Genomic DNA, 12064 nt, shown 5'->3' with positions numbered 1-12064 from the left:
GATTGATTTAAGCTTTCTGTATTCATTTTTTCTCTTTTACTCAGTACTATCTTGTTTTTAGCTCCTATCAAACTGGTCATCATTAATTAGTGTGTTAAATATAGCCAAAGGTAATTTAGATTTACCTACAGTTTCTTTGGCCTGTCATTCTTACTGAATTCAAATCCCTTTTTCCTGCTACATATCTTTTCTTGCTCTTGTTTAGAAGTTTGGCTTAACTCTAATTATCAATCCTTTGGAGTGATGTTTTTTCCTCTCTGGTTGCTCTCCTAAGGTCTTTGGCTTTGATGTTCTATAAAACTACAGGATCACTAGTATGTTTAGTTTTATTTATCTTTTCAGGATTCTATGTTTCTTTTTTTTCCTGAAGTTGAAGATTCACATATCTAAAAATCTAAAAAATTCCCAGTCATTATATCACTGAATATTGCTACTCTCTCCATTTTCTTTACTGTATACTAAAACTCTTATTGTAAGTTATATTTTGGGCCATCTCACTCTGGTCTCCATGTCTCAACCTTTTTTCGTATTTTCCATTTTTTTTGTATCCCTATCCCGAGTTCTGTGTAATTTCCTTCTATTGTTCCTAATTCTCTCTTCAGCCTTGTTTAACAAACACATCTCCTGAGTATTAAATTTCACTGATCTACTACAAAACAGATAAACTTTGGATATACATAAGGAACAACCTGGGAACTATAAAAAAAATTGATACCATGGGTCCCACTCATAAGATTCTGATTTAATTGGTCTGCCATGGGACTCAAGCATCCACACTTTAATAAACTCCCTAGTTGGTTCTACTATACAGCCAGTGTTAAGAATCATCCCATATTGAAATATAATCATTCTGTTTAAAAATAAATAAATAAATAAAAAATCATCATCCCATTTCACAACTTGGTGTAATATTTCTCACCTTGAAAAAAATCTTCTCATGACCCCTTGTCCTAATCCATTTGTAACAAAAGGGTCATCAGGTCAAATCACCAAGCAAGAGAAGGCAGGGGGTAGGGAGAAAGCCCCAAGGAAAACTTTAAGGTTATAAGGAGCTTGCCCACCCTGTGAAGGGAGAGGCAGCCAGAGAAAGGAGCTTGTACAGAGCAGGCAAGACTGGAGACTTTGACCCCTTGCTCAAACGTGGTGGCCGGAAAAGGCGAGAAGGAAAACATGGCCAACACTGGCCCTCATTGATTGGAAAGCTGGACACTCCCACTGGCTTTGGTTGTGCTTAGGCTTCTAAGATAGGACTTTTAAAACAGTGTGCCAGGAAGCAAAAAGTTAGCTGGTTCTTCCCCCTCTTCTGAAGGCGAGCACATCAAGGGTTGCCAGCAGGCCTGCCAAGGGTGGTCAGTGCAGGCCTGTGAGTGAAGGCTTAGGGACACAGACACCAAAAGATGCTTGAAGCTAGACAGCAACTGGAGATCAGCTAAGCCACCTATATTTATGATATTTTTGGGTGGGAGAAGAGGTTCCGGGCACAACCTTGAACTGAGCTGGCAGAAGGTGACAGGATGATTTTTCTTTGGGTGTCTTAGAAAACACCAGCTTTCAGGCTTAAACTTGTTGTTATTTTCAAAGGCCTTGGTGGTAATAGTCAGCACTGTGAATATATTTTTGTTTGTGTTATTTTCAGTTCTTGAACCTATGTAGTTGTAACGACAAATATTTAAATAACTATTTTTTCTTTTAAATATATTTTATTTATGCTATTATAGTTGTCCCATCCCCCCACTTTGTTCCCATCTACCTTGCACCCCCCTCCCACCCACATCGTCCCTCCCTTAGTTCATGTCTATGGGTCATATATGTAAGTTCCTTGGCTTCTCCAACTCCTGTACTGTTCTCAACTTCCCTGTCTATTTTGTACCTACCATTTATGCTTCTTATTCTCTGTACCTTTCCCCACCCCATTCTCCCCTCTCCACCTCCCCGCTGATAACCCTCCATGTGACCTCCATTTCTGTGACTCTGTTCCTGTTCTAGTTGTTTGCTTAGTTTGTTTTTGTTTTTAGATTCAGTTATTGACAGTTGTGAGTCTGTTGTCACTTTACTGATCATATTATTGATCTTTTTCTTAGGTAAGTCCCTTTAACATTTCATATAATAAGGGCTGGGTGATGATGAACTCCTTTAACTTGACCTTATCTGAGAAGCACTTTATCTGCCCTTCCATTCTAAATGATAGCTTTGCTGGATAGAGTAACCTTGGATGTAGGTCCTTGCCTTTCATAACTTAGAATACTTTGCAGCCTCTTTTTAACTACAAGGTTGGAGAAATCAGCTGATGGTCTTATGGTTCAGGTAACTGTCCCCTTTAATCTTGCTGCTTTTAAGATTCTCTCATCTTTAATCTTGGGTAATGTAATTATGATGTGCCTTGGTATGTGCTTCCTTAGGTCCAACTTCTTTGGGACTCGCGCTTCCTGGCTTCCTGGAAGTCTATTTCCTTCGCCAGATTGGGGAAGTTCTCCTTCATTAAGTTTTCAAATTTTTTGCTCTTCCTCTTCTCCTTCTGATAACCCTACAATTTGAATGTTAGAATGTGTAAAGTTGTCCCAGAGGTTCCTAAGTCTCTCTCTCTCTCTCTCTTTTTTTAATTCTTGTTTCTTCATTCTGTTCTGGTTGAATGTTTATTTCTTCCTTCTGGTCCAAACCACTGATCTGAGTTTTGGTTTCTTTCCCACCACTGTTGGTTCCCTGTGAGTTTTACTTTATTTCACTTTTTAAAAAAAAAGATTTTATTTATTTATTTTTAGAGAGTGAAGGGAGGGAGAAAAGGAGAGAGGAGAAACATCAATGTGCAGTTGCTGGGGGCCGTGGCCTGCAACCCAGGCATGTGCCCTGACTGGGAATCAAACCTGTGATGCTTTGGTTCGCAGCCTGCACTCAATCCACTAAGCTACGCCAGCCAAGGCTATTTCACTTTTCATAGCCTCAATTTTTTTCTGTACTTCTTGACTATACTCAACCATTTCTGTGAGCATCCTGATTACCAGTGTTTTGAACTCTGCATCTGATAGGGTTAGTTGGCTGAGTACACTCTCCTCTTGTAGTGGAGCCTTGATTGCTGTTGGAAGATCAATGGGATGGATTTACCAAAGCCAGTAAGCTGCAAGGATTGGCTGTGACTACTTACCACCAATCTCTGCCCTCTGTGGAGTATCGGCTGTGCAGGGGCTGCGTGGTGGTGCTCCAACACAGTCTGTAGCTGTTCACTGCATGTTCTGGCCCTGAGGTTTCCCAAGTGGTGCAGGCCAAGGTCAGTCCTCACTTGTGTTTTGCCCGAGGCCACCCTGCCTGAGGAATAAAGCAATCTGAGATGGCTGCTACTTGTGCTGGGCTTGGAGGTTCTCAGGTGAAGCCAAGCTGTGAATCTCAGCTGGCTGCTGCTAGCACTGGGCCTAAGGCTCAGGCAGGTCTGCTGTTGCTTGTTTGAGAGGATTTAGGATAGGGGTGTCAAACTCCTTTTCACCAGGGGCCACACCAGCCTCATGGTTGCCTTGAAAGGGCCAAATGTAATTTTAGGACTGTATGTAACTATTGCTTAACTGGGAGCAAGGAGCTCTACATTCGGCCCTTTGAAGGCAACAGCAAGGCTGATGTGCCCCCCCGGTCAAAATGAGTTTGACACCCCTGATTTAGGAAGTTGTGAAGCATAAGTCAAGACCAGCCATTCATATGGAAAAGCAGCCTGGGTAGGTCAGTATATTGGATGGGGCAGAGTCTCCGGTATCTCGAAGGTGGGTCAAACAGTGTTAGCCAGGTTGAAGCAGTCTGAGACATGGCACCAGCTTACCAGCTCAGTCTGGATGGATGTGGTTTCTTCGACTCCATAGTTGTCAGACTTCCATTCAACTCTATTTCTGATGGCTCTAAGCGATGGTTGTTCTATATTTTAGTTGTAATTTTGATGTGGTTGTGTGAAGAGGTGACCCATGTTTGCCTATGCTGCCTTCTTGCCCGGAAGTTCTGCACTTGTAATTTTTACAGAAACCTCCATACTGTTTTCAATAGCAGCTGCTTCAGTTTATATTCCAACCAACCGTGTACAACGGTTCTTTTTTCTCTACATCTTTAACACTTTTTTTTGACCTTTTGATAACTAGCACTCTAACCATGTGTGAGGTGATACCTCACTGTGGTTTTGATTTGAATTTCCCTAATGATTAGTGATGTTGAATACCTTTTCATGTAGTTCTTGACCATCTGTTGTTTCCATAATCATTTATTCTTATTCTCTTTCAGTAGTTTGTAGTCATCTTCCTAACTTCTAACTCTAGGTATGCCCTTGGGCTCAATCTTGTACCTTTTCATCACTTGCACACACTCCCTGCGTAATCTCAACTATTCCTATGTGTTTAAATAGCATCTTTATGCTTATCCCAAAATTTGTATTTCTAGCCCTCATTTCTCCTCCAATAGTTTCTTTATATAATCAACTGCCTAACTGATATATCCACTTGGATGTCTAACAGGCATTTTATGAATTTGTCTGGCATCTGTGGTGGTTTACATACACTGTTCTGACACATTCTTTGAAATTCTTCACACATCAAGAGGAGGGGGTCTATGTCCACTTCCTTTGAAGCTGGGTGGGTTTATGACTGTTTCAACCAGTAGAGTATAGTAGAAGTGGTGGTGCTGGGTAACTTCTGCCACTAGGTCATAAAAAACAATGCAGCTTCCACTTTATCTGTTGGAACACTGATTATGAAGTTCTGAGAAATGCAATTACCCTGAGGCCACTATGTTGTGAGGAGGCAAAGTCTCAGGGAAAGGTCACATGTGAACACTTCAGATGGTAGTCCTACTCTTTGAGTTACTGCAGCCCAGGCACCAGACATCTAAGTGAGCCCTCAGATAATTATAGCCCCCTAATATGTCTTCCAAGCTCTTGCATCATCTCAACTGCAGCCCCAGACATTGTGAAGCCGAAAAGCCATCACTACTGTTCCCAATTTTAATGAACTCCTGACCAACAGAATCCAAGAGCATAATAAAATAGCTGTTTTAAGTTACTAAATGTTGGTGTAATTTGTTACACCAGATTAGCACTCTAGGTCATTATTATACGGGTGTACATAATTTGGCCCACTTTAGCTTGCCTTTTATCTCCCATTACCCTCCCATCACTCACTTTTCAGTCATTTTAGCCTCCTTGTTCTCCTGATAGCCACATGGCTTGATACCTTACTTTCTTCAGACCCCAGAGAGCCTTTCTCTATGTATCTATTAAGAAAAACAAAAACATAGCACCCTCCATCATTATTGTCACACCCTTACAGTGCTTTACTCTTTATCTTAATTAGTACCACCAGTCATATTATCTTTATATTTATTGTTGTTTCCCACCTACTAAAATGTAAGCTTATTGGGACACGGTTTTGTTGTCATTTTTTCTGTTTTACTCAGTGGTTGGCCTATAGTATATCCTAGAGAAATACCTAAATAGAGGACCATATTCTGCATTTTTAAATATTCTATTTGGTTCTTTTTCAAATCTGTCTCCTCCAAAGTATTTTTTCTGATTTTTTCATATCTTTGTATTTAATAGTTTAAACATACGTATTTTATGGACTATAGTGAACAGATCTATTATCTAAAGTTTCCAGTTTTTGCTGCTTATAATACCTGTGACTACTGTTCATCGTAAATAATTTTTTTAATGCTTTCTGTCCCTTTTTCATTGTGAACCTAGTCTTCACTAGTCTTCAATGGGAATTTTCCTGTAGGAATATTGTGTGGCTTGGACTGTAGATGTACTCCTCTGGAGTAGTTTTTCACAGGCTTCTGCCAGTTGCCCCAAGGGTATAAAGGGTTCTGAATAATTTTTTTTAATTTCTCACTTAAGGAATCTCAGATGAAAATAATTTAAACCCAAATGTGAGTAGGCCCATAATTAAATTTCCAGGGGATAGTCTCACTCACCCCTACCTGTTTTAAGTTACTAAATTTAGGAGTAATTTGTTGTATCAGAATAGCATTCTAAGTCTTTACCATAGTCTGTAAGGCCCAACATAACCAAGCCCAGGCTGAGACAGAAGTTTACTTGAACTAAGGGATGGAATTTTTTTATGGTCACCTCCTTTCCCTGAGCTTGAACTTTTAAGGCTCTAGGCTTCATATGAGGATTCTCTTCTCTAATTCTGCTCCATCTAGGCCTAATATTTTGTATCCTAACTCATCATGAACCTGAAAATCAAGTCTTCCGGTTATTGAGACTAGAAAAGCTCCCAGAACTGCCACAACATTAAGTCACATGCACACTGCTCATTTTCAGTTTCTCTTTCATTTGCAGCCCCTGAGGATTTTTCTTACTTTAGGCTCAGATGTGTGTTTAAAAGGAAATTTGTTTTTTAAAAGATTTTATTAATTTATTTTTAGAGAGAGGGGAAGAGAGGGAGAGAAACATCAATGTGTGAGAGATACAACAATCTGTTGCCTCTCGCACTTCCCCAACTAGGGACCTCGCCTGCAACCCAGGCATTGCCTTGACCAGGAATCAAACTGGTGACTTTTTATGGTTCACAGGAGGCACTCAATCCATTGCGCCACACCAACCAGGGTGGAGAGTTGTTTTTTAAAAGTTTGATATATGTTATCCTGCATTACGAGGTGTTCTGTAATGGAGTTGCAAACGTCTTTAAGGTTATACAGTCTGCCATACTCCAGAGTCAAAAATGATGGCCTAGAAGTTCAAAATTTATTTTCATAATAATTAGTTCAGTATTCTTTCAGAGCAAATAGGTCTCCTAGCTTCAAATGACAAAGAAAAGCATACCTTAACAATGGAAAGATCTTATACCTTAAGCCAGGGATAAAACTTGGCAGTGCAAACAGTAAGACAGTCAGATATTATGTGCCTCTTGATGTGATGCAGAATGAAGTACAGAACAGCTCCCATTTACACGTTTGTCAGTAATGTAAACTTTATACTAAAGTCCAGTTTACAGAAAATACAGAGAATCAGAACAAGCTAAATAATACCACACAAACAATCTGACAAATCTACAATGTATTTACACACTGCAAATCAATGAGCCTGGCCTCTTCAAATGTTGATATAAAAAGGGGGGAGAAGAGTATGGATTGTTCTAGAGTAGGAGAGACTTATAAACATACCAATGCAATGTATGATATTTGAGTGGATCTTGGTGTAAAAAGAAAAGTTACAAAAGATATTATGGGGAAACAACTGGCAAAATTTCAAATGGACTGGGTATATTAGATAAAATTAGAGAATTACTGCGAATTTTGTTTAGACACCTAAATGGTATTGCAGTTGAACAGAAAATTGTCCTTATTTTTTTGAGAAGCAACTGTTAGTTTTCCATGGTTGTTTTAACAAATTACCACAAACTTGGTGGCTCAAACAATACAAATTTATTCTCCTACAGTCTGGAAGTCAGAAGTCTGAAATGGGCTAAATTCAGGGCACCAGCATCGCTTCTAAAATTCCCTCTGGAGTTTTTAGAGAAGAATCAATTTTCTTGCCTTTTCCAGCTAGAAATCACCTGCTTTCCTTGGCTCTTAGCCATTTCTCCATCTTCAAAGCAAAGTCCTTAATGTTGGACCCACTTCTTCTCATGCTCCCACATTTCTCTCTTCTGCCTTTCTCCATTTTAAGGACCCTTTGTGATACACTGCATTCACCTTAGTGATCTACCATATTTTTTTTTTAAGATTTTATTTCTTTTCAAGAGAGGGGAAGGGAGGGAGAAAAAGAGGGAGAGAAACATCAGTGTGTGGTTGCCCCTTGCATGCTTCCTATTGGACATCTGGCCCACAACCCAGGCATGTGCCCTGACTGGGAATCGAACCAGCGACCCTTTGGTTTGCAGGTCGACGCTTAATCCACTGAGACACACCAGCAGGACTGATGTACCATATTCTAAGGTCAGCTGATTAGCAACCTTAATTCCATCTGCTATTGTAATTCCCCTTTACCATGAAACTAAGTATTCACAGATTCTGGGAACTAGTATGTAGACATCTTGGGGCAAGGGGCATTACTCTGACTAATACAGGAATCTTTAAGTATTTACAGTAAAATCTTTAAAGTATTTAAATACTTTAAGTATTTAAGTATAAAACTCACTTTGAAATGGTTCAGAAAAATATGTATATGCTACATATCAATAAAGTAAATATGACAAAACACTGTTGACTCAATATGGTAGTTACATAACTGTTAACTGAACTATTTGTAACATTTTCTACATACCGAAACATTTTGGATGTTTCAAAAATTGAAAATTTTTATTTGTTTTAATTTTTAAAAATAAGAACAAAACAGATACCATTTTCAAAAGGAAGCCTTAATTTGACCACAGGGACAGGAAAATAATGTGGCAGAAGAATACAGATAATGTATGGCATTCAGTTGAGGAACAATATTAAGATGAAATACATGTAGCCCTCCTGATACTATGGATATGGTTACCTGCTGGGCTGGTTGGGGATTGAGTTGTTCTTTACATGCAGATGACAAGGTCCCACCTGATGAGTGAGATCATTCTGTATGTTAGTTGTCACAGTCCTACTAATTGTCTTCAGGGAAAAACACATAAGAAATCTGAACTCCTTATGTTGTTTTATGTTGTTTTTATATTTAAAAGGAATAAACAGTATGTTTTATAATTCTTTATAAATATAACTTTTATTTATTTTTACTAAATATTTCTTTTATTTATTTATTTATTTCTACAGAGGGATGAAGAGAGGGAGAAAGAAAGGAAGAGAAACATCTATTGGTTGCCTCTCGCACAGCCCCAACCTGAGACCTAGCCTGCAACCCAGGCATGTGCACTAACCAGAATTGAACCAGTGACCTTTCACAGCTTGCAGGATGATGCCCAACCTACTAAGCCATACCAGTCAGGGCTAGAAATGCAACTTTTAAAAAAATATATGTAGCCCTGGCTTGCCTTTGCTGTATTGTTCTTTTATAGGAAAAAGATTCCTTTTTCTACTCTAGGCACGAATGAAATTAGTTACACCCACCCTGCCTGGGTGGCTCAGCTGCTTGGAGTGTTGTTCCATCTCACATTGATGCTTCTCTTTCTCCTTCTCTCTCTCCCCCAGCCCCTTCCTTTGTCCATAAAATCAATAAATATATCCCTGGGTGAGGATTTAAAAAAATAAAATAAAGTTAGTTACACCTGATAAAAATTTTATGTTGATAAAATACGCAAAGATTAATTACCAAATTCACTCTATACATCTATTCAAGTCAGAAAGTGGAGTGATAAAAAGGGAGAGAGAGATATAGGGAGAATTCAGACTATAGAAATCTACAGGGTTCAAAATAGGATAGAACTAGTAAATAAATTATTTTGACATGTACAAACAGAAGTACTGAAACCATCATCCATTCTTGTATTTTAAGAGGCAATTCCTGGTTTGCTTTTTGCCACTGGGAGACATCAATCAGCCCAAGCTTAATCCCTGTACACTCCCATGTCATATTTTAAATAACTCCAAATTAGACAATCCAACAACACAGAAAGATGGAAATAAAGACCTCTATTTCACTGAAGGGGTTAGGTAAAGATTCTCCTGAAATCATTCAAACAGTTTTAAAGCACCTACTATGTACATAGTATTATAAGAGATACAAGTAATTTAAAGAAAAACCTCAAGGATCATATAATAATTGAGAAATCTGGAGATATGTTTACCCCCAAATGGAGAATAAGAACCCTAGTAATAAGGACATTAAAAGGCAGAAGGCCTCAAGAATAGAATCTAAGCACCAACTTGTCCCCATGGCTGCACCAGAGCATAGCAAGTCCATGAAAGGAAGGTTCTTTTTTGTTATCCTAGCCCTTTAAGCTCTTAGGAATTTTAGATACTGAAAACATTCCCTGTGCACGGGACTCAATATTTTATGGTTCATCAGGATTGTTGTTGCTGGCCTTAACATTTTTTGTTAACTAGTTAGTATTAGAAGATCATGTGATGTCGCAGCAGGATTTAACTTGGTGACTTTAGGATGCTGGTTCCATTGTAGGTATAAAGTTATGAAAAGCTAGGAATCCAGAAAAGAACTGCCAGAAGAGAAACAAAAAATAAGATTTTATATGAAAGTTCCCACCTTGATCCTGAAAGAAAACAAATCAATGGCAACGGTAGCAACTGAGCAGTTCCGAGCATAGAAAACCCAAATACAACCCACTGAAGTCAATGTGAACAAAGTTCAGATCAGCTATGTAAAACATTGTATGTACCAGAGAGCTTTTTTTGTTTTAAAGATTTTATTTATTTATATTTAGAGAGAAAAGAAGGGAGAGAGAAAAAGAGGGAGAGAAACATTGATCGAGATGGCTCTCGCACACCCACAACTGAGTTGCAGACACGACCTGGACCACAACCCCGGCATGTGCCCTGACGGCATGTGCCCTGACTGCGAGTGCCCTGACTGCGAGTGCCCTGACTGCGAATCAAACCGATGACCTTTTGGTTTGCAGGGTGATGTTCAATCCCCAGAGCCACACTAGCCAGGGTGAGATAGTATTTGATCTAAGTCCTGAATTAAGTGAGAAAGTGAGTTCTGCATGTTATCTGGGAGACGACTTAATGTGTAAAGGCAACAGCAAGAAAGCTGCTTGAGTATGTGCTTAGTATGTACAAGAAACAGTAAAAAGGTGATGATGAAGTACCCTAAAGGGAGAGTGGTAGGAAATGAGATAGGAAAGATAATCCAGGGCCAAATCATGTTTGGTCTTGCATCACAAGTATCAGTTAGGATATATCTTAAAAGAGCAGCCAGTGGAAATGCTGATGTACTGAATGTGAAATGTGAGAAAAAGAGTAGTAAAAAAGGATGACTCCAGGGCTTTTCTCTCTACAACTGAGTGAATGGTGATGTCTTTTATAAAAATTTGGCATGTTTAGAGTAAAAATGAAGAGTTGTCTTTTTTTAAAAGTTTTTTTAAAAAGATTTTATGTATTTTTTTTAAAGATTTTATTTATTTATTTTTTTAGAGAGGGAAGGAAGGGAGAAAGAGAGAGAGAAACATCAGTGTGCGGTTGCTGGGGGCTGTGGCCTGCAACCCAGGCATGTGCCCTGACTGGGAATCGAACCTGCGATGCTTTGGTTCACAGCCCGCGCTCAATCCACTGAGCTATGCCAGCCAGGCAAGAGTTGTCTTTTTAAAACATTTTATTTATTTATTTTCACAGAGGGGGAAGGGAAAGGGAAGGAGAGGGAGAGAAACATTGATGTGAGAAACATCAGTTGGCCACCTCTCACACACCCCCAACCAGGGACCTGGCCCCACAAGCCAGGCATGTGCTCTGACTGGGAATCAAACTGGCAATCTTTCAGTTCATAGGCTGGTGCTCAATCCACTGAGTCACAACCAGCCAGGGCTGAAAAGTAGTTTTAACTTGTTATCTTTGAAATAGATGCAAGTCTAATTGTTAAGAGGAGATGAAGATATGAATTTGGAGTCATAAAAATGTAGACAGAATTTCAAATCATGAGGGTAGACAAAAATCATTTAAGAAGTGCGTTCAAACAGAGAAGATGCCTGAGGACTGAACTGCAGGGGTACTCCAACATTTTATAAATCGAACACCTAGCAAATAAGATTGAGAAGTGGTCCATGAGGTAGGAAGAAAACCAGGACTGTGTGGTGCCTTTTCACCACCAAAATAAGTATCTCTAAAGATGAAAATATTTCTGGAGTCTCTCCATTCTTACCATCTCATCATTAATATCAAAGACTTCCCATTATCTACAACAACAGCATACGAATCCTTACATTATCTGGTTCCAATTTACCTTTGCAACCTTATCTTCTGCTACTCCTGCCCCTAAGTATTTTATTGGCTAGGCACATGAATATATTCTTTCGTGCTTCTAGGCTTTTCTATGTGCCATTTCCTTTACATATTAAATCCTCCTACTCTTACTTTAAGATTATACAGCCCTGGGAGGTGTGGCTCAATGGACAGGGCACCAACCAAAGGGTTTCTGGTTCAATTCCCAGTCTGGGTACATGCCTGGGTTGCGGGACAGGTCCCCAATAGGGAGTGTGTGAGAGGCACCTACACA

The 12064-nt window shown here is 39.3% G+C and overlaps 1 protein-coding gene across 5 annotated transcripts in view; it reads right to left on the bottom strand.

Annotated features, from left to right (window-relative positions):
- Positions 1-12064, bottom strand: part of GATAD2B (GATA zinc finger domain containing 2B) — an 89019-nt gene that overhangs the window by 26234 nt on the left and 50721 nt on the right. The window contains exon 1 of one of the 5 annotated variants that reach the window (XM_045816520.1): positions 3140-3194. The exons of the other annotated variants lie outside the window; for them this stretch is intronic. The gene's annotated coding sequence lies outside the window, so the exon portion shown is untranslated. Of the gene's footprint in view, positions 1-3139; positions 3195-12064 lie in introns of those variants that run through there. 5 annotated transcript variants of the gene reach the window in all.

This window comes from Phyllostomus hastatus, unplaced genomic scaffold (assembly GCF_019186645.2).
Source record: "Phyllostomus hastatus isolate PE091 unplaced genomic scaffold, TTU_PhHast_1.1 phas_scaffold_216, whole genome shotgun sequence".
Taxonomy (NCBI): domain Eukaryota; kingdom Metazoa; phylum Chordata; class Mammalia; order Chiroptera; family Phyllostomidae; genus Phyllostomus; species Phyllostomus hastatus.
The sequence above is the reverse complement of the archived record's forward strand: the minus strand, read 5'-3'. Positions and strand labels throughout refer to the sequence as shown.